General features: G+C 39.9%; 1 protein-coding gene and 1 non-coding gene across 7 annotated transcripts in view; one reads left to right on the top strand and one right to left on the bottom strand.

Annotated features, from left to right (window-relative positions):
- The window catches only part of SSBP2 (single stranded DNA binding protein 2), a 294273-nt gene that overhangs the window by 238486 nt on the left and 33574 nt on the right, over positions 1 to 22213 (bottom strand). The gene's annotated exons all lie outside the window — the stretch shown is intronic.
- On the top strand, positions 11633 to 11770 carry LOC114815635. Its single transcript, XR_003763433.1, has one exon. It is a non-coding gene; the product is annotated as a small nucleolar RNA SNORA7 (small nucleolar RNA).

The raw sequence follows: 22213 nt of genomic DNA, 5'->3' as shown, positions 1-22213 counted from the left end.
TAGATACGCAGGAAGAGGCAATCCACAGTAATTGATGGTAACACTGCATTTTCAAAAATACTTCTAGAATTCAGATTTTTTTTTTACTATTTCAGAATTTACTCTTTCCTCAGTTGGAAGCAAGCATTAATCATACGGCCAATGGCACAAGTATAATTTAAGAGACCAATGGGCAACTGACATCTTCTTCACTGCTGTAAATGATCTTTACTATTATGTTCTACATTTTAATTCCATGACTGTCCACTACCTAAAGAATAGTTTTCAAAAAGAATACAACGCCCTCACAAAACTTCCATAACCCAACAACATGCTTACCTATCCTGAGAACAGACTGTCTCAAAGTCTTTACATGGAGCTATCTATGCTCGGAAACTCCAGCTGATGCAGAATGCAATGGCTCAGCAATTTACGGAGTGAGATTTAGGGGGCACATTATACTAGTCCTGTGCAACCTGCTTTGGCTAGCAGTTTTCCACAAATTCCAACTCAGTGTTTCTACTTTACGAACCCACAAAGATAGTTCTCAGAATCTCAGAGATTGCCTCAAGCAATGGCTCCTCCAAAGAGCAACACTGATCCAGGCACCTTGCTAACAATTTTCATATTGTTACTTCAGGGACGATAAAGTCAGGGTTTTTGCAAGGATGGCCCTTTGGAACAGTTTTCAGCTTAACTGTCCCTTGTCTAATACCAATATGGCCCAGCCACTTCTGTGTCCGGTACCATTACTTTGAGCACCCACTCTTCTTCTGCCAAGGTTCCTGCCCCCAAGTTAATGGCTTGGAAGCAACACAGAGATGCATAGGGACCTGAGGGGGGGATACAAAGCCTCTGGAGCAATTGGGAGAGAGCAGTCAAGGATTCCCTCAGAGACACTCTAGAGCAGAATCTGCCTGACGCTAATTAGGTGGACTTCCAGAAAAATGGTAGCTATATGTGCATATATATATATACATGTCATGCTGCCTGCGGGCATAGCATGTGTGATGTCATGTACATCGCAGGGTCCAGTTCTTTTGAATGCTGTCACTGAACCATCCTGGTTCATTTTAATTCCCTTGTTTCCTTAGAATTCCTGTTCCCTTAAGGTTACCACTTTGACAGATTATCACTGTTTAAAAACTTCTATAATTGTATGGAGCATCGGACTATGTCTATTTTAATTATTTTTATCCTCCTTTTTATTAACATTATCAAATGTAGATTTAATTACTCACATCTTATTAATTTGAAAGCAAATGGTTACATTTTAAAACCCAGTAATTTTTTTAAGTTTTTTGGCTTTAGCACTCTCTTTGATACAATTTAGGAGATATATCCATTCTTCATTTAAAAATGCAACTGAATGTTGCAGTTCCTAAATTATCATAGCTAGTTTTCCAACAATACTGGATGTAACCCATTATGGATACCAAAGATATACAGGATTGTAATTTGCAGCCTAGATTCTCCCTTTCCTTACCTTAATGAAAGAAGCACTTTGGGCAGACTGTCCAAGGAACATGGCTAATACATTATTTGACCATGCAAGCTACAGTACTACCTACTGCCTCAACCAGATATTCCACCTCCTCCCCATCATGAAACTAAAATCTCTTGCCCAAAATAGCTACAGAAATTGATGCTAAAGTCTAATCTGGATAATGTGTTCGTGTAGACACAAAATATGACTTTTTCCCTCCAAAATGTGATTAACACATCAATCTGCATTGGACCACTACAATGTGGTTGCTAGGACTGGCGAATGAAGACAGTTACTATGATACCCTAAGCCAGAGTAAGTGCATAACTATAATAAAACTGTAATAAAACACCTATTAAAATAAATGATTGTTAGCATGAAATGTTAATCATTCATTCTAAAAATCGGAAGAAAGAATAGTGATGCTACTGCTGCCATCAACTCCACCCTCTGTTATAACTTTAAAGAGTGCTGAATTAAAAGTGAAAAATCTCCAGCGTGAGAACTGTCTGCATAATATGGCTGTGATTTGTGGTGGAGGGGGGAGGGGGAGGGAAGACGGTTAAGACAACATTTGCCTCTCCCACGTTGGTGCATGACAACCCAGACAACCCAACAGATGGATTCAGTGGGGAGCCTATCTTCACAACCGTAACAGTTGAATCACACACCTGCACACTGGGCCAATGGCTGAGCCAGCACCTGCTCTTTCCTCATAGCCAGTTCAACCTCGACTGCCTCCCCATTTACTTCCCTGGGCAGCTGGGCCCCTCAAACACTCCCAGCTGATTACACATCTTTTTGGTGACAAGCAAGAAGGGAACCTGTCAATCAAATGGCCAGGGGATCTCCCCCCTGCACCCGCCTGAGTTTCAGGCAGGAGTGGCTCCTATCAGCTGAGGGGAAGAAAGAGATCGCCCGTAAAAATACTTCAATTATCACTAATACCGTAATGGTTGGTTGGCAGTGTCAGTTGCCTGACACTGAGGATGAGAACAGCAGCAAAGCTGTGGTTGGTCTTCACGGAGAAAACAATCAAGAAGGAAATCCTAACCAATGAAAACTACGTATTGGGGTGCTCACAGTACATCTATTCGTCCTGAATGCCTTCCTTCAGCCCATCGGGTAAACCCCAATGACTTCAAGGTACGGCATGAGTGGACCCCAATGGCAGGAACGGGGATTTCAGTGGGTTACGTGACAGGGAGAGCAGGTAAATCATCTGCAAGTGGATAATCGAGAGTTTTATGGTACTTGTTAACTCCTCTTGTAAAGGTTTTGTGGGTGAGGAGGTTGGAATTAATAGCTAAAGCGATGTTTCTTAATTACCTGTGGATTTCATTTATCTATGTGCACTCAATCACACATTTGTACAGATGACTAAAAGTTAGCTACATGGCTAAATATATGGCTCTCCTGCAAGGAATATTTGGTCTAAATTACAAGCAATCAAAAATAAGAGCTTTGATTTGACCTCTCCCTCTCTCTCTGTAATGATAACATTAATTAGAAGTAATTTCTTACCTGTTAACTCTAAATCAAGTAAGAGTGAATAAAAAGTTATTAAGGGACTGTTTCAATACAATACGTGCTTAGTATGGTGAATTCCACAGGTACTCAGAGTCATTACTAATACTTATATACCATCAGAGAGATAGTAAGGTTCCCAATAATGCATCCTAGGGATGAAGTAACCAATAATAGAAAACGATCTGATGCGATCTGCAAGGATTTTAATACCGAAATGCATTCTTGCCTTTAATCTTTTATTTGCAGTTCTTTCCCCTGGCCAGTTGGAGAAAAGCTCCCTTAAGTGCTTATGCCTGTGCTGGTTCTAAATCTCTGCACCAGCTCTTCTTTAGGCAGTGCCATTTGACTGTGGCTGACCATATAATATTTGGAGTAGATGAACAGCTTTTCCCCACTGTCTTGTTTTTCTTACTTTCTCATCTTTACCTCTTTTCCAATACTCTCGCCCCCTTCAAAACTTTATTGAAGACACATCTCCTCCAAGAGGCCTTCCCTGACTTAGCCCCCCTTTCCTCATCTCCCACTCCCTTCTGCATTGCCCTGACTTGCCTCCTTTATTCAACCCCCTTCCCAGCCCCATAGCACTTTTGTACATATCTGTAATATATTGATATTGATGTCTGTCTCCTGCCCCCAGATTGTAAGCTCATTGAGGGCAGGGAATGTGTGTTTATTGCTGTATTGTACTCCCCCAAGTGCTTGCTACAGTGCTCTGCACACAGACAGTGCTCAGTAAATACAATTGAATGAATGAATGAATGAATGAATTTGACCCATACCTCTCTCTGTGGCGGGGGGGGGGGGGAGGGGAGAGGTGAAGAATTGGGGGACAGAAATTGAGGGGTACATACTAGAGCTATGCCTTCAGAGGTGAAAGCCTTTGACCAAGAACCACCTAAAATGTTCCGCAAAGTGGACAGGAATACTCAAAAGAAATTCTGAAAAAAAAAATTCTGAGAAATTCTGAAATACTGATTGATTGGTTCGTGGAGCCACCACCCAACATCAGCACTACACTGAAGTCCCTTCGGCCATAAATGGACCCTGCTCCAAAAAACCTTTCTGTGCTCGAGAGTCTGCTATAGTCCTTCCTGCCTACTTATTCAGGTTTGTTTATTTGTATTTTAACGGTATTTGTTGACTGCTTACGATGTGCCAAGCACTGTACTAAGCACTGGGGTAAATACAAGCTAATCAGGTTGGACACAGTCCTTGTCCCACATGGGTCTCAAGGTCTTTATCCCCATTTTACAGATGCGGTAACTAAGGCACAGAGAAAATTAAGTGACTTGCCCAAGGTCACACAGCCGTCAAATGGAGGGTCCAGGATTAGAAACCAGGTCCTTCTGACTCTCAGGGCAGTGCTATAACCTCTATCTAGTAGGACAAGAGTGCAAATCAGTAGTACTATAATTCCTTCACATTAAAGATGTGGTTGAAGATAAAAGTTCTGTCACTTTCAACTCAATTATATTTGTGTATTCCTTATGAAGAGAGGCAAGATCAAAAATATTTAGGAATGGCATTTATAACCAACCATGCATTACCACTTAACGAACAACCATTTAAAAATTAATGCTTCGGGCATTCAGTATTTAACTTTTTAAAACAAACCTTTCTGATCTTTAACAAAGACCTATTTGTCCACCATCTTGAAACTAACACATCATTAAGGGCATACAATAAATCAACAACCAATTAAGGCATGTTTCTTAATCTGAAAGTCTCTATCTTTGGAGAAATGACAAGCCAAAAAAAATTTTTAATCAGAAAATTATCCACCTCACACTTCCTTACTATGCTGTTTCTTAAAAACCCACCTGTGACATTCTAACAAAACGCTATATAAAAGTCAGATCATTCATTCATTCATTCAATCGTATTTACTGAGCACTTACTGTGTGCAAAGCACGGTACTAAAGACTTGGGAAAGGACAATATGACAACAATAAACAGACACAATCCTGCCACAATGAGCTCACAGTCTAGAGGGGGAGGCAGACATTAATATAAATAGATAAATAAATAAATAAATAAATTACATATATGTAAAGATATATACATATGTGCTTGGGGGGGTGATACAAATAACTATACATTTTCTTTCTAGTAGTTCTGAAAATGTTTCCTAGTTACCAACAACACAAGTCAACAGGGCAGAAAACTTGGCAAATTTCTATTAAATTGCAATAGCAAATTGGTTCTGGCATAAATAAATCGAAGCAATATGTTCATTTATATCTGCACTTTGAACAGTAATTATTTATGCACATAACTTTTCAATTTTATACCTATAAGTTTAACTTGAAAGTAAGAAGTTCACGATAATTATAAATCGATCACCTTATAAAATAAAGAAAAGAGAAAATTCAAAGCAAAGATATTCTGCACCCTTGGTTTGGGAATCAATAGGAACAACAATAATAACAATGATAATGATGGCATTTATTAAGCACTTATGTGTCAAGCCCATGCTTAACGCTGTGATAGATACTAGAAGATCAGAGTGGAATCTTGAAGCTTGCGACCTTAATTTCTGCTAGAATTCAATCTCTCCAGGATCTCAGCTTCACTCCCACACCCACTTGAGGCAAGGTATACATCTTCGTGGCTCAGTGGAAAGAGCCCGGGCTTGGGAGTCAGAGGTCATGGGTTCTAATCCTAGCTCTGCCACTTTTTGGTTGTGTGACTTTGGGCAAGTCACTTAACTTTTCTGTGCTTCAATTAAGACTGTGAGCCCCACATTGTACAATCTGATTACCTTGTAACCCCCCCAGTGCTTAGAACAGTGCTGGGCACATAATAAGCACTTAACAAACATCATCATCATCATCAGTATTTATTGGGCACCGTTCTGTCTGCAGAGCCCTATACCACACCCTTGCTCCATACAAGTAGGAGACACAATCCTTATCCTCAGGGAGATTATGACCTAGTAAAAAAAAATAAGTAAATGCAAACTGCAAACATTTAAAACATTTAAACATTTAGAAATGTTAAAAATAAAGGAGGCAGTTAAAGAAATGCATTACTAAGGGTGGCTGTTGGGATGACATAAGTACAGGAGGAATTAATCAAGGAATGCCTCTTGGAGATGGTCACTTGGTGAAGCAGAGTTGCCTAGCGGCAAGAGCAGGGGCTGGGGAGACAGAGGCCATGGGTTCTAATCCCAGCTCCGTCACTTGTCTGCTGTGTGACCTTGGGCAAGTCACTTAACCTCTCTGCATCACACTTACCTCATCTGTAAAACGGGGATTAAGAACTGTGAGCCCCATGTGGGACAACCTGATTACCTTGTATCTACGCCAGTGCTTAGAACAGTGCTTGGCACATAGTGAGCGCTTCACAAATACCATTATCATAATTATTACTATTAAAAAGGAGGGTTCTGAAGGTGAAGACTGTGATTTCAGAGTTCTTTTCACATTCTGCCTACAGACTCCTCTTTCTTCACTAGTTGAACTGCTTACATTAAGTGATATGGGTGACATTGTTGCAGACTCTTGTTGAAATATACCAATTGGAAAAATGTTCTGACTTCCCCTTCCCTCCCCACTTTACTCATCTTCCCCAGTTAAGTCATCCACCACACATGGAAGATGAGAAAATGGCACTGAAGATCTTGTTAGCCCCAATGTGACTTTGAGATCTGTAATTCCCCAAAACATTATCTTGAATTTCAAGCATCTGGTGAATGATCATTTTGGGGGCGCTAACCAACAGTGGCATTCAAAGAGCCTCTTTGGCCCCCTTTTATCTTCAGCATCCGAATTACTGCCAGCTTCTCCTACCTGCCTCATACCTCCCCGTCTGCCACAGTCATACTTTATAAATACGGTGTCTAATAATATTGCGTATGTAGACTTAAAAAAAATTTAATTCTGAGGCTAGGTCATTCCAACATTAAAATTAAGTGGGGGTCAGTGAATTATGACAATAGAGATGGCCAGTAGAAATATATTTTGCCCCAAAATTAGATGCATTTTTTTGGACTAAATTACCACAGAGGGCTGTCCTCAGAATCAAAAACTTTTTGCTTAATGATAACTCTTCAGTGGTTTTCTCTTTAAGATAAAATTCCATTGAATTTTCTCTTCTAATCCCAAACAGCCCAGAGAATACCTTTCAGTGCTTCAGCAATTACAGATGCTATTTATCAGTGATGTTTTTGAGAAGCTATATTTTGAATAACTGGAAAGAATTTACAGAAAAAACACGACTTCTGCTGGTAAAATAATTATTTGGATTTATCTGGGGCTATGGTTTTCTTTTTTCCCTTTGTATGTCAGGCATATGATTTAATAATGCAGATTTCATAAATGTTGCTTTCTGTAACTCTACCTTATCATACAAATGATCATGTTTCATGATTAAATTACTCTGATTTTTATTCCTAAATATATTTTAAATTAGAACTACCAATGAATTGACTGCAGGAGTTAGCTGACTTTCTATTGGGTCTTGGCTCAAGTTACTTTATTTCTAATTGTCAGTTTCCTCAACTGAAAAAAAGGGTAATAATGCAGACCTAGATAATGGAATTCTTAATAAGAAATAATGAGGAATAATGGGATCCTTTCAAATAAAAAGACACAGGACTAAAAACAATGCTGATTGTTACTAATACATGTTTAAAGGCATCCACTCCATTAACTGTGGAAGTGTTTTATGTTCTTAGTGACACTGCCCACAACATTTTCTTCTAAATTGTAACTTGTAAAAATACATTTTCTTTACTCAAGTATTCTGCCCGCAGGTTTTCTGGCCACCTTAGATGAGACCAAAGAAGGGTGTAAAAGGGTCAGGCCAAAGAGGACATAGAAAGGAGTGGGGGCTGAAGAGTGGAAGAATAGGAGTTAGAGGTGAAAATAAACGGGATGGAGTGAAGGGAGAAAAGGGGCAAGGGAAGAAAAAGAGAAAATAAAATAGAGAAGTGGAAAGGAATAAGAAGAAAAGAAACAGGTGTGAGGGGAATTGGTATTCATTCATTCTCCAATACCACCTTCTCCCATTTTCTGTTGCTATTGATCCCATTCAAAGGACAACAGCTATGGAGGCCTGGGCCAGAACCAGACAGTTAAGCCAAGGCAACTGCTGGGGTCACTTAGAGAAGCAGTGTAGCTAAGTGGAAAGAGCCTGGGCTTGGGAGTCAGAAGATGTGGGTTCGAGTCCAGGCTCCTCCACTTGGCTGCTGTGTGACTTTGGGCAAGTCACTTCACTTCTCCGTGCTTCAGTGACCTCATCTGTAAAATGGGGATTAAGACCATGAGCCCCATGTGGGACAACCTGATTACCTTGTATCTACTCCAGCGCTAAGAACAGTATTTGGCACACAGTAAAGCGCTTAACAAATACCATCATCATCATAGTTATTATTATTATTATTCCACCACTTGGCAGGGCCATGCTACTGCAGTCATAGCAGCTGCTTCTGCCTCTGCATCCGCCCGGAGTAGTGACACCAGACATGGAGGATGGCAGTAGTTGCGGGACCTCAACAAGAAAGAGGTAGTGTTCTTTGTGTTTCGGCCAGCAATGCCAGAGAAAGTCACTTGGCCGACGGAACTAATCAAAGGCATTGCTGCATGAAATGTTGGTCACAAATTTCATTTTGGTTTTTCAACCTGAGCGTCACATCTCTTCAAAGAATTTTAACATTCTATTGGACATGACAGAAGTAAACAGGCCATAAAAATACAAAAACAAACCTAGATTTCAAAATAATCCATGTCTTGCTATCGAACAATGCATAAAAAATGCTTGGCCAAAAGTATCAACAACCAATGATCAATTCTGAATTTCATCCAAAAAGAGAGGAATAAATCACAGTTAGCCTACAGGCTTTAATGTGCCACAACTCAACTTCAGTAACCATGTATTAAGTTTAAAATGCAATGCAAAACAAACGGGACACTGGAAGAACCAAAATGTTTAAGCTTCCAGAGCTTGGCAAAAAGGATTCTGCTCTCATAGTCATATTAATGAGTATGCGATGCTGATCAAGGTGCACAACCTGAGTGAGCTTGCACCTGACCCCAGGCATGTCGCTCTTCCCCATGAAACCCATTACAAAACATTAATCTGATATACTGTTCTCAGAGAGAGCAGTCTCATGACCAAGACTGCAGACAGAAAAAATATCGAATTTTCCTAAGCACACAGTAGTTGTTTGAAGGGACCATTTGTTTTTATTATTTAATGAACTATTATATGCTACGTCCCGACAACTGTGCTTAAGTCACTAAGAAGTCCTGAGGACTCTGGCAGAAGGGGAAACTGACAGCTGATTCTAAGCCATCACCACCATCATCAAAAAGCGCTTAAGTGCCCATCTGCCTGGGGCACCACATGTGTGTTGTAAAAAAGTGGAACTGTCACTGCTCCTTGAGAGTTTAAATCTATTTCCAATACTTTGAACATCGGTATATCGTCAGGGGATCGGATACATCAAATACCTCTGAACACTTCCTGAAAAAGATACCAGGGATAAGGGCATATTGAGTGTGGGACACATTAAGAAACAATGGAGCTGGGGAGATGCAACTCCTTCTGTCCACTTAGGAAGGACATGGTAGGTTGGGGAAAAGAACTGGCTGAGAGCATTATAAATTTTCTTTACCACCACTCCCAAGGCCCATGGAGTGACCTTGGGGCCATGTACCCAGGGGGAGCAAGCATGGGAGAGAAAGCTACAGGCAACATGAAGAGGAAGTAAGTGTTTTCATACAGTCAACGATGAGTAAAAATTGTTAACTATTGAATGCCGATGAGGAAGAGAATGGATAGGAGAAAGAGAAGGTCCCCAACCAATACCAACTGCTTTCTTTCAGCTATTAAGCCTTTGAGAAGGGGAAGTTTGTGAGTGATCCTTAAGCTACTTATCGTAGCTACCTCCAGCTACTCTTTGGAAAAAAAAAATGACCACATTAGAGAGAGATTTTAGAGTGAAAACACTACTGCCAACCTTGTTCACTTCCAATAAAATGATAATGCAAACCTTAAGGGATCTTCACCTCTGAGATCTAACAACTTCACTGTATATTCTGGCCATCTGGTGCAGTTTATGAATTAAAACATTCTTCCTTGATCACACAAAAAAATTTATGTGTTTATCTAAAGGAAGTTATTAAAATGTACGTGTACATTTTAATAACAGCTTGACAATGAAATTAGTTTTTACGTTCCCTGCACCTTAACAGTGGCAAGAGTTGCAAAATGACTTAGCTTTATATGAAAAGACATATTAAAAGAATGATTATAGTTACTTTATAAATAAAACAGTTTTGAAGTGAATTTAAAGGAGGAAGGTCCTGCAGATAAATAGCCACATAATGTCACGTTTACATACCACTTCCCCTCTAATCATGGGGAGATGCAATTTATGGAACACTAGAGATAAATATAGGAAATAGCTCATTTGTGCAGAACTGCAAGTAAATTTATATTATTTTATACTTTTACACTTTTGGCCATTTAGCTATTCTCACACTAAACTCAACCCTAAGAGAGAAAACACTGCCATGGCCCACGATCCAAGTGCCCCTTCAGGCCTCTCTTTCTTAGCCTCCTAGGTAATTTACCATAGAGGTTAGGGTTCTTGCTTTTTTTCTCTCTTTTTCAAGTTTCCCCATATGCAAGTCAAATAAGATTGCTAATGGTTGAAGAACGTATCAGAGAAGGTACGCGTATGACTCCTTGGCTGCTATCAAAATCTCAAATAGAACCGCCCCTGGTTAAATGCAAATAGAATTTTGGTTTCTCTAGCTAGGGCTATTATGAATATCTTTCAAACTGAGATAAAAATTGAATCCAAGATACAGTGTTAGAAACAAGACACAGATACTGCACAAGGCACCATGACATAGAGCTTCTACCTGATAAACTGGAATATTTGGGAGAATGTTCCTTTTGAAAATTTTCCAGGTTGCTATTCTTTCTGTGGCAGTTATTCTCTCGAAGTGGTTCAATATTAATTGCTAGCAGACTTTTCTGAAGATGGTCAGGCTAAGAAGCTCCAAAGCAGGATCTTCTATCCTTTATGCACTTAGTATTCATCTCACCCTCAGCCCCACAGCTCTTATGTACATCTCCGTAATTTATTTTAATGTCTGTCACCTCTCTAGACTGAAAGCTACTTGAGATCAGGAAGCATGCCTACCAACTTTGTTGAACTGTACTCTCCCCAGTGCTCAGTACAGTGTTGAATACATAGTAAGTGGTCAATAATTGACTGATTCTATCCAGGGACATCCTGGGGGTGACGATGGGGGCAGGAATACACAGTCATTGGTTCCCCTTGGAAGAGGAGGAGACAAGCTTTGAAGAACATTAGTTCTACTGTAAAAACAAACCCGTAACCCCAAGACCAACTCCATGCAGCCTCAAACTCCTGTCCCTTTCAAGACTCCAGATTACAGGAGGGAGGAAGCACTCAATAAAACCATTGATTGACTGCTTGACTGAAAGCAGGGAAGAGGATAGGAGCAGTCAGGCACAGGAGTCATTTGGCTCCCCATCCAATCAACCCCATCATCGCTGCCCTATGCAGTAGCAGGTTTCCAGAATCCCTCTCGTGGGAGGGGGAGGGCCACCGGGATGAGTTTGATTAATCTTTTGATCCTACCCAAGAACTCTAGTCCCCTCTCAGGATTGGACCTGGAGAGTTTCCAGTACTCTACCAGTCTTGGCTGTGGGAGGGAGAATCAAGCAGAGGCATAACTATTCCATTGCTAGCTTGGGCAGTTGCTAGAGAGTGGAAGGGAATCTGCTACAAGTCAAAACTCACCTGTGCTAGGAAGCAGCAGGAGAATTAAGGGTGGAGACTCAAATTTACTGTGTGAAAGAAGGCAGTGGCAAACTACCTCTGTATTTGTACTATGAAAACTCTACGGATACACTATGAGAATGACTGCAGATGGAGGTGGGGCACTCTGGGAAAGATGTGCCCATAGTGTCGCTATAGGTTGGAGATCACTCGGCAGAATAAGACAAGGACTCTAGAGCCAAACCTGAAAAACTGGGACCAAAAAGCAGAAAATACCCTTTAATAAAAAAGACAATGTACTGGCCAGATCCTATGATGAATCAGGCAGTGTGCTAGAGATGGTTTGACATCAACTTGTCCTTGTTCATTCTTCCAAGCATTAGATAAAAGGATATAGACATATTTTCATCAATCAGTGATATTTATTAGGTGCTTACTGTGTGCAGAGCACTGTACTAAATGCTTGGGGGAATACAATATAACAGAATTGGTAGACAAGTTTCCTGCTCACCAGGAGCTTACTGCCTAGAGGGGAGAGAAAGACAAAATAAATTATTGATATGAACATAAGTGCTATTGGGGCTGATGGGAAGGAGAATATCAAGTGCTTAACAGGTACAGATTCAAGCACAGAGGCTATACTGAAGGGAGAGGGGGTAGGAGAAATGAGGGCTTAGAGAAGGCCTCTTGAAAGAGATGTAATTTTTAAAAAGGCTTTGAAGGTAGGGAGAGTGATGATCTGTCATACATGAAGGGGTAAAGAGAACCAGGCCAGAGGGAGGAGGTGGGCAAGGGGTCGGCGGACAGATGAGAAAGACGAATGATAGGTTGGTGCTAAAGGAGCAAAGCATGTGGACTGGGTTGTAGTATGAAATCAGGGAGTTAAGGTAGGAAGGGGCAAGATGACTGAGTGCTTCAAAGCCTATGGGAAGGGGTTTCTAGTTGATGTGGAGGTGGATGGGCCACCACTGGAGGTTTCTGAGGAGTAGAGAAACATGGAAGGAATAACATTACAGAAAATGACCCAGGGGGTAGATTTCTGAGAGGAGGTGGGAGAGCTCTGCAAGGAAGAAGGCAACATTTTATGGAGTAACAAAACATAAAAATTCATTTTAGGTAAGACAGCCTACAGAAAATACTCTTGGAAATATGGAAAAGACTCAAGAGAACTAAGAGAACCTGATAGGACACACAATTATAACGAAATTAAATTATTCAGTTTTTTTCTCGGTATGTCTCTAGAACAGCCAGGAAATGAAGTGGGCCATTTAAAAAATGTCAAATAACCCAACAGCTGTTCAAAACTGAGTTTAAAACTATTTTCTTGACTAACATTTCATGCATTATTGCTAGGCAAACAAATCCCTTCAGTAGGGTTCCATCAATTTCCTCCTTCTAGTTAAACTTGAGATTTGCATATCAATCCCCAAGGTAACCCGACAGGAACAACAAATCACCAACAACTACTGATTATATTTTAACATAATGTCCTTTCATCAAGGCAATTATCTTTAATTATTTGTATTTTACTTTTTAAACCGGCTGAACCATCTACATCAACTGATCTTTTTTTTTACCAGCTCAAAAACATGCAGCCAATTAACTGAATTAAGCACTTAGCACAGTGCTAAGCGCTTAGTACAGTGCTCTGCACACAGTAAGTGCTCAATAAATGATTGAATGAACTTCCAATCCTGATTTACAATGTTTTAGGTTGTCCTTGAAAGTGTTTTGCTAACATTTCATCTTAATATTTGCATCCATTTTCATGATTAATCCTGCAAAATCAAATTGGAATAAGTACAGTTTTCACACTAGGAGTCTAACAGCACTCTAAGAATTCTGGCAAAAAGAATCTTTTATGACACTAGCCCGGAGAATGAATACAATTACCTAAAGGAGGTTTACATTCCACATCAGTGTAGTAGGACACAACAAATGCAGAACACTGTTGGTCTTTAATTTAGGGTGAGGTTCTCCATTATGGACTTTACAGGCTTTCTTGGTAGTGTCTTCTAGTCCCTTATGCAATATAACTAACTCCCAGGTTTTAGGAGCTTCTTATGCAAGTTGATGGAATTTATTTCCCTCGTCTCAATATTTTCTATTCTGTTTCCTTTCTTTTGGACATTTAGCTACTCACCCCACTTCCACCAAAGAGCAGGAAAGAGAACAGAAAAAAGATGAAATACAAATTCACTGTGCTACCAGCCAAGTAGTTAACCATATGGGAAGGAGTGGGGAGAGAGGGGCTTGGGGCGACAAAGGAGATGAAAGCTATTAGCTAAAAATTACTTTTCTAACTTTTCTTCAACTATTCTAAGATGGCCCTCCATTATTTCAAAACACTGAAGGTTTAACTAAGCAGTAAAATCTTGTTAATGTGGAAGCCACTAATCCATAATATGTCATCACTCAGATGTTCTCATTCCTCTCCTCATGGCAGCCTGAAAAAGTCAGGTTTTGCTGTAAACAGGGAGGAGTTTAATCTACATTGCTTTTGATACGTAAATATGATATATGGAGGCAATATTATCAACCACCTTACATGTGCTTGGGAGCGTATATAACAAAAAGAAAGGACTCCATCCTGACGTCGAGAAGCTTGTAACCTAAACATGGAAATTCTATGTGTGTTTTGTAAAGAGGCAATGTGAATCATGGGGAAGGCCCAAGAGCAGCTTAGCAATAATGAGATGAAAATGTCTGAGAGCCATTATTATGGGCTCCATCAGAATGTATATAACAAGTTATTACTTTTTCTCTAACAAATCTGCTGATACTTTGTTTCTTTTTTTCAGGAATGAAACTTTTCTTAGATGGCCATTTGACTTCCAAAATGTAACGTACTCTCAACTATTAACTTGCTTGAAGTTGTAAATGATTGATGGAACAGGCCAGAAAACCCAGAGATTCCGTTGTTAAAGAGTCACAAGTGACACCTGAGAAAAAAGTATTCTGGAAGGCATCTTGCAGAAACCCCAACCCTAACCAAAAAAAGGACAAGAGGTTCCTGGTTCTAGCTCTAGGATTCTGTTGTGAGCTCCTTAGAGTTTTGAGAAATCCTCCAACCACTCAGTTGTTGAACGAGATATTTGTAGAAATCACTATTTGAGATGGACTGATTAATCTACACTTTTCTTCAGAGACCTCTGTAACATTTTTGTCTGAGGCCTCAAGGGAAGTGTGCCCATTTAGATGCAAATAGGAACAGCTGGAGCAGTGGAGCAGGAGTTGATCGGCAGATCTACTTTAAGAGTTTAGCCCAAAGAGGAAAGCTTGGTTTGCAGACACATTCTATATTTTATAACTTAGGAAAATTCCAGAGATGGAAAACTAGACTTTCAGACATATCCAAAACAACAGTCACTGCAAAATCTATGGCCTGTGGACTAGGGGATGGGGTGGGATCGTCCATCTTATCCACCTCTTCTGGCACTATAATCAATTTCTTCAAAGACACAAGTGTAATCAGCATTGGTCTATGTGACAGCATCAAAGAAAAGTCACGTTCTCAGTTGCAAATTTCTGGAAGGCTCCCACTAGTACAAGATGACTATCAAAAGAACCTGCTATGATTTTTCTCATTTTTTAATTTCCAGGCATTATTTTTTTTTTCTAGACATATACCTTTAGGTGTGCACATGCACACATTGTATCTTTGATCTCTTGTGGGAGGATGGCAAAAGCAGTTGAAGATATAAACTGGTGAAAGAGATAGCTCCCATGAGGAAATCTCTCAGTTCTCTTACTTCCCTAGTTCAAAAATGAGAGAGGTTGATGATACCTGCAGACAATCATATCTGAGAAGTGAAACCAAAGTCCCAGCTATCTCATAAGCCTTCAAAGCTTCTCTCCTTGAAATGCTACTAGATTGTTTATAACTCATCTATTACTAAATCAAGGCTTTTATGGACCAAAAATATTTTTAAAACCTACTGTTCACACTGTCAGTGGCCAAATTTCTGCCACGATTACCCAAAACATTATTGATCATCTAAATGGAATTTTTAACATTGGGATTTATTTTTATTTTTCTGAATTTAAAAAATAACAAAAAACAACCACCAAAACACGAATCAAAGTTAAAAAAAAAAAAAGACTAAAACATTCAGTGACCCGACTTAAAAATGTTGTTCCTTAGCAAAGTGCCACCCAGGAGTCATTTTCAGAGTTGGGTGTGCTCTACTGACAAATCCTGCCACTTACTGCCAGTAAATGAACATAGGCCTCAACAGTAATATATCTGTCTGCATATTCGTCAGTGAAACACGAGGCAATCTCTTAAATACGTGCAACTCAGCTCTCTTGGGATATTCAGACTAATACCAACACTTCGTATTGCACAGGTAGCGGGCAGTAAGGGATATTTGTTTTTGTTCAAATCCTTTTTATCCTGACAGAATTATAAATGGAAACAGAGATGGAAAACAGAAACAAAACAAAAATTACACATGGAAAAGCAAGCAAAAGTAAGCCAATATACATTTTAGGGAATTTAATGAGTATCAACTTCCTCCATGGAATTTGATACAGTATAAATTACAGTGATTTCTAGAAAATATTTTTCAATAATCTAATCCTTAGCAAAATTCTCCTTGAATCAAGTTTAAGAAAGGGAACTAAAATAAGAATTAAATATAAGTGTTGTTCTTGTCTCGCTCAAATAAGATATAAGAAAAGTACAACATAGCAAAACCGTATACTTTGGTCCACCAGTTTAATACTTCAAAATTCCAGTTAGCATTCTCAATGCTAAGTTAGGTATTTTGATAAATAATTCCTGCTCTGGACATGTTCAATAAAGGATGTAAATTCCTACCAATATTTTTGCTAATTTTAAAAACTATCCCCATGAACCAAAAACAACTGAAAAGCCTATCCTCTTGGTATCATATGAGCCAACAAGATTCTGTTGCTAACTCTGGCATAATTCACATGCCCATAATGTACACTGGAAAAGAGGATACAAAGGTAACCACCGTGATTAAAATCAGAGTTTCTCCCCTGCTAGACTGTAATCTCGTTTTGTGCAGGGAATGGGTTTACCGACTCTTGTTATATTATACTCTCTCAAACATTTAGTACAGTGCTCTGCACACAGTAAGTACTCAATAAATACTCTTGATTGTCTCCAGTTAAACAGATTGCTGTCTATAATGAAATTAGTTGATAGATGGCAACGATCAGCAATTTTACTTGCTTTATAAAATCAACACTTTTTGAGGCACAGAAGCATTCTGTATAACAAAAACTACAAAATCCTGCCTAACCTTAGAAGAGGTGTGATCAATGCTGCAGATTAAAGGTCAGCATTGATTAATTCAAGATGCCTCCAGCATTTAAAAGAGCAAAGCACAGTTTTCATTTCCTGATATGGTCCTACTATACTGGAATAAGGTGTATAATCAAAGACCAAATCAGAGATCAAACAACTTCTCAATGAAAGGCTCAGCTACTTTATTAATAATAATGGGATATTTAAGTGTTTACTATGCGCCAAACACTTTTTAATACTGGAATGGGTACAAGATCATCAGGACAGACAGAGTCACTGACCCACATGGAGCTCACAAGCTAACGAGGAGGGAGGACAAGCACTTAATCCCCATTTTACAGGTGAGGAAACTGAGGCAAAGAAATGCTTGCTCAAGGTCACACAGCAGGTAAGTGGCTGAGCACGGATTGGGACCCGGGTTCTCGGACTCCCAGGTCTGCGCTCTTTCCACCATTTGGGTTTGTTGATGATGCATTGGAATTAATGTTCATCATTACCACAGCTCAAAATTGTATTTTTCATTCATTCAAAATTGTTTATTGAATTGCTACTGTGTGAAGAGCACTGCAAGCAGGCACTTTAGAGAATAAAATGAAAGATAGAGTATCTTCAAAATATTTTTTTGGGTTTTTGTTTTTAATGGTATTTGTTTAATGCTTACTATGGCCTAATTGCTGGGGTAGATACCAGATCACCAGGTCAAACCCAGACCCTGTCTCACATGGGGCTCAGAGTCTAAAAAGGAGGGAAAACAAGTATGTACAAGTTCATATTCACAGAGTAGTTTATGTAACTTTTTTCAACAAGGATATTGAAATTTGGGAGAAAGATAAGTTAGGGCACTCTAATGTCTAGTTAAACTAAGGCCAGAAGTCCAAAGCCCCATGGAGGTGGACTGTACATCTCTTTTCCTCTTTTTAGTTTAATTGATACAAATTCTCCCCTCACAGGGTCGCACCTGAAGACTTTCTAGTTCAGCACAGTATATGAAGCAGCGTGGCTTAGTGGAAAGAGCAAAGACTTGGGAGTCAGAGGACGTGGGTTCTTATCCCGGCTCCGTCATTTGTCAGCTGTGCTTGGGCAAGTCAATTAGCTTCTCTGTGCCTCGGTTCCCTCATCTGTAAAATGAGGATTATGATGCTAGCCCCACGTGGTACAACCTGGTTACCCTATTTCTACCCCAACCCCAAACAGTGCTTGGCACTTAGTAAGCACTTAACAAATACCATCATTATTATTATTATTATTGGTCTATCAGTCTCGACTTTGGAAGAGAGAGTCAAGCAGAGGCCTGTCCATTCCATTCCATTTCTAGCTTGAGCAGTGGTGAGCGAGTGAAAGCCAATCTGCTGCAAGTCAAAACTCACCTGTGCTGGGCAGCAGTGGCATGGGAGAGAGTTGAGGGTGGAGATTCAAGTTTACTGCGCGGAAGGAGCCAATGGTAATCCACTTCCATATTTTTACCAAGAAGGCTCTGAAGATACACTACCAGAATGACTGTCTGATGGAGGTGGGACATTCTGGGAGAGATGTGTCCACGGCGTCGCTATGGGTCGGGGACGACTTGACGGCATAAGACAAGATACAAATTCATCTACGAGATATATGCACCCACACAGGATATAACCATGGAAATCAAGGCCCGCCAACTTGCCCTAGCAACTAAAGAGGAACCTGGGACAGGAGTAAGAAGGGGAGGATAAAGAAAGGCTCCTTAAGTTCTGAGTTTTATAGCTAAAAGGCTGGAATTCCTTAGTATCACTCTAGGACACTGTTCATTGGCAGCTGTTACTAAAAAGTTTAATTAAAAAGATGTAACTGCCCTTTGAAGAAGACATGACTAAGTGTGATTTGTTAATAATTTGTTACTATTATTTCGAAAACTTTCAAATAAATTTAGTACTTTCTAAAGTTGAAAACAGATATTATTAGAATAATATCCCTTTATTATTCTCTTGGTACAGTCTCAGGAGGCTTTGGGTTACTGTAGATTAATATTACTTCTTTTCGTGTGCTGGCATTGCAGAGCTGAAACCAGAATACATGCTAACTGTCTACTAGCTCAATGTACAGGGGCTACTGTACTCTCCCAAAGACTTGGTACAGTATCCTGTGCACAGTAAGTACTCAATAAATACCACTGATTCATTGATTGATATAGACTCCCACAGAAGGATAAAAATCTTACTGTCAATAGTGCCATTCCTACATACAATGATTATATGTGTAAAATATACCTATACGCCTACATACGCTTAAGACATTTCTGGGAGGGACCTATATATTTGGAGTTCTTCCTTTCTTGTTCAAAAGAACTTCCTTCTCCTGGTCAAATGGTTTTCTCCTTCAACACACCCAGGAAGGGGAATGGAAGAGAGATTAATACCTCTAGGCTCTGTGCTTGTTGTGGGCAGGGAATGTGTCTCATATTGTTATACTGTACTCTCCCAAGGCCCAAGTGCTTAGAATAGTGCTCTGCACAAAGTACGTGTTCAGTAAATACAACTGGCTGACTAACAAGATCCAGTAGCCAAGAGAGGTGTGGATCAGGAAACTGGGCCAGAAAACAGGCAGGGGAATACAAATTAAATTAATGAAGCAATAATATACCTGAAATTTTTCACCATTTCACAAATATTTACTCGAGAACATCAATGATATAAACGGTCACATCCGTGGTTCATCCAGCTCACTGCCTTGGACATTGGCACCTAAAGATGGCTGAGTAACAGTGTGATCGATGCCCTCCATATGTCCATCTTTATGATTAGGGATGTTATATGTATTTTCCAAAATTGTTAACATTTTCCTCTAATAATCTGTTACGGGCCCATTGTCCACGAATCTTCGAACGCTTATCAAGTACCTAACAACTCCTCTAGATGATTCTCTCTTTAGTTCCGAAGTTTTCCTTCTGAGAACCCACTATGGATCACTCATCCATTAATTTATCCAAATCCTTCTTGAACTTATTGGTACTTTTTGCCTGCACCATTTCCTTTGGTTACTAACTCAATATGCTTACCACTCATCACTGAGTGGATATGTGTGTCTTTGGTTTAGAACATATCAGAATATATAGCACCTTCAAACTCCATTGGGTAACCCCCTCATGCTGGAGTTGTGGGATATGGGGAACATTGAATTCATTCACTCATTCAATCATATTTACTGAAAGCTTGAATGAATGAATTCAATGTTCCCCACTGAAAACAAAGTTGCCTGTCCATGACCTGTATTTTATACCTTCTGATCACCTCTCCTCTCAGCCTTCATCTTTTCAGGCTGTAGAGCAAGAATATATTTAGTCTAGCTTCAAGGGAGAGCTACTTCAATTTCCTGATCATTTTAGTGGCACTGTCTTCGTAGCTTTTCAGGCATCCTGAAATGCAGCCATCAGAACTGCAGGATGGGCCCAATTTGGGGTTGTTTCTCATTTAGATGCTAAACTCTATTCATTTTTGAGAAATTATCGAAACAGTATGCTCGTGGGTATCTCTGTTAATGAAGGGGAGCATTAAGTGTACCCTCCCCTCAAAAAAAGTTTAGCTGTTTTAATTAGTTCAGTGAAAACAGTGTTCATCAAACTTGGGCTACATGCAATAAAGTCTCCCATAAGATAGAATGTAAAGAGAATGAATTGGTTTCCAAAAGTCAATCAAAACAATCTAAATGTTCTTTAAGTGATACAAAGCACAAACATCATACCTTTCGTGATCAAATGGCAATGTAAATATGTACCAATAATAAAAGATAATGAATTTAAACAGTTAAATGTTACCATATGTGCACATAAAACATAATTGTCCTCACCCAAAGCTCTGCATATGTTGATCTAATATTCCTCTGAATCCAGAGACTTCAACACATCTAATTCAACAGCCAGACTTAAGTTCTTGCGATGTTTGCTACTTGTAGCAGCTCACCCTGGTTTCGATTTTGCCTGTTTGAATCCTTTCTTCCCACAGCCTCTGCTCAAAGAGCCTTGTGATTGCTGCATGTTACGCTATATATCCTTGTTACTTCCCAGCTGACTGCTACTATGTTGCATTATCTGAGATTTGCTTTGAGGTCACAGTGTACTGTATCTATTTGAGGAGTGACTTCCGGGCAAAACACAGCAGCTGCGTGTGTGCTGTTGCGTGGAGGCTGTACTGTGGGCCCATGTATGCCCAACACAGAAAAGGCACGTTCACTGCTCAGAGTATGAGGGAGGCAAAATAAGGCTTTTATCATGAAATGAGAGGCGAGTACTGTAATACCAGCATTAAAATTAAATGGTACTGGTGTGGAAGGGTGCTACATGACACGCATTAAAATGGGGGCATAGCTGTAGATAAAAAAAGTACAAAGATAATTCACACCCAACCACATGCTTGAACATGCATGCATGCATAGACTACACACGGATGCACATAAACACACAAACAGACAAACTCCTGTGCCACTCCTCATATCCAAATGGCTCATCCCTGCTGTTTTCAGGTTTTTCTTGACCTCAGCGCCACCTCCGCTGCTGCCCTGAGGTTTAGAGAGCAAGTAGGGAGGAAATGAACCCCTGATGCTCAGCAGCTGCTTGGACTATGACGGAGAAGAGGCACCGGGGTCCTCCGTAGCAGAAAAGTCACCGTGACTGTGGAGGGAAGGGATGGAGGCCCCGAGGACAGGAGATAGGATCCATCTGGGTGGGGAGTGGAGGAGGTGTGAAACAGCGAAAGAAAAGGGAAAGAGAGGGAAAAGGAAGGAGAGGACTGTTTTATATCTAATGTATACTATTGAGAGTGAATAAAGAACTGCATATTTTTAAAGACATGTCATTCCTCAATCTCTTACAATCTTATTTTTATCCATTTTAATTCAACAATAAGTCCAGATGTTCACATAAATGTATTATTTGGGATCTGCTTTAGTTCAGTAATTAGATGGAAACAAATTGGCCTCATTTGGTGGACTGTAACCTCATCTGGGAGTCACATTATTTCTTTGCCCTGGGTCCTCAGACAGGGTTCACCTAACTCACAAGGTTGTTGTGAAGAATAACTACAAGTTAGTCTCAATTTTAACGAGTATCTAAATGTGCCTTGCAGTTAGCAACTGTATCTCTTTTGGTCTGGCATTTGGCCCAGCTTGGTCTCTGGTTGGCCTGGAAAGAAGGCAGAGGATATAAATTTCCACT

Source organism: Ornithorhynchus anatinus, chromosome 1, assembly GCF_004115215.2.
Source record: "Ornithorhynchus anatinus isolate Pmale09 chromosome 1, mOrnAna1.pri.v4, whole genome shotgun sequence".
NCBI lineage: Eukaryota > Metazoa > Chordata > Mammalia > Monotremata > Ornithorhynchidae > Ornithorhynchus > Ornithorhynchus anatinus.
The sequence above is the reverse complement of the archived record's forward strand: the minus strand, read 5'-3'. Positions and strand labels throughout refer to the sequence as shown.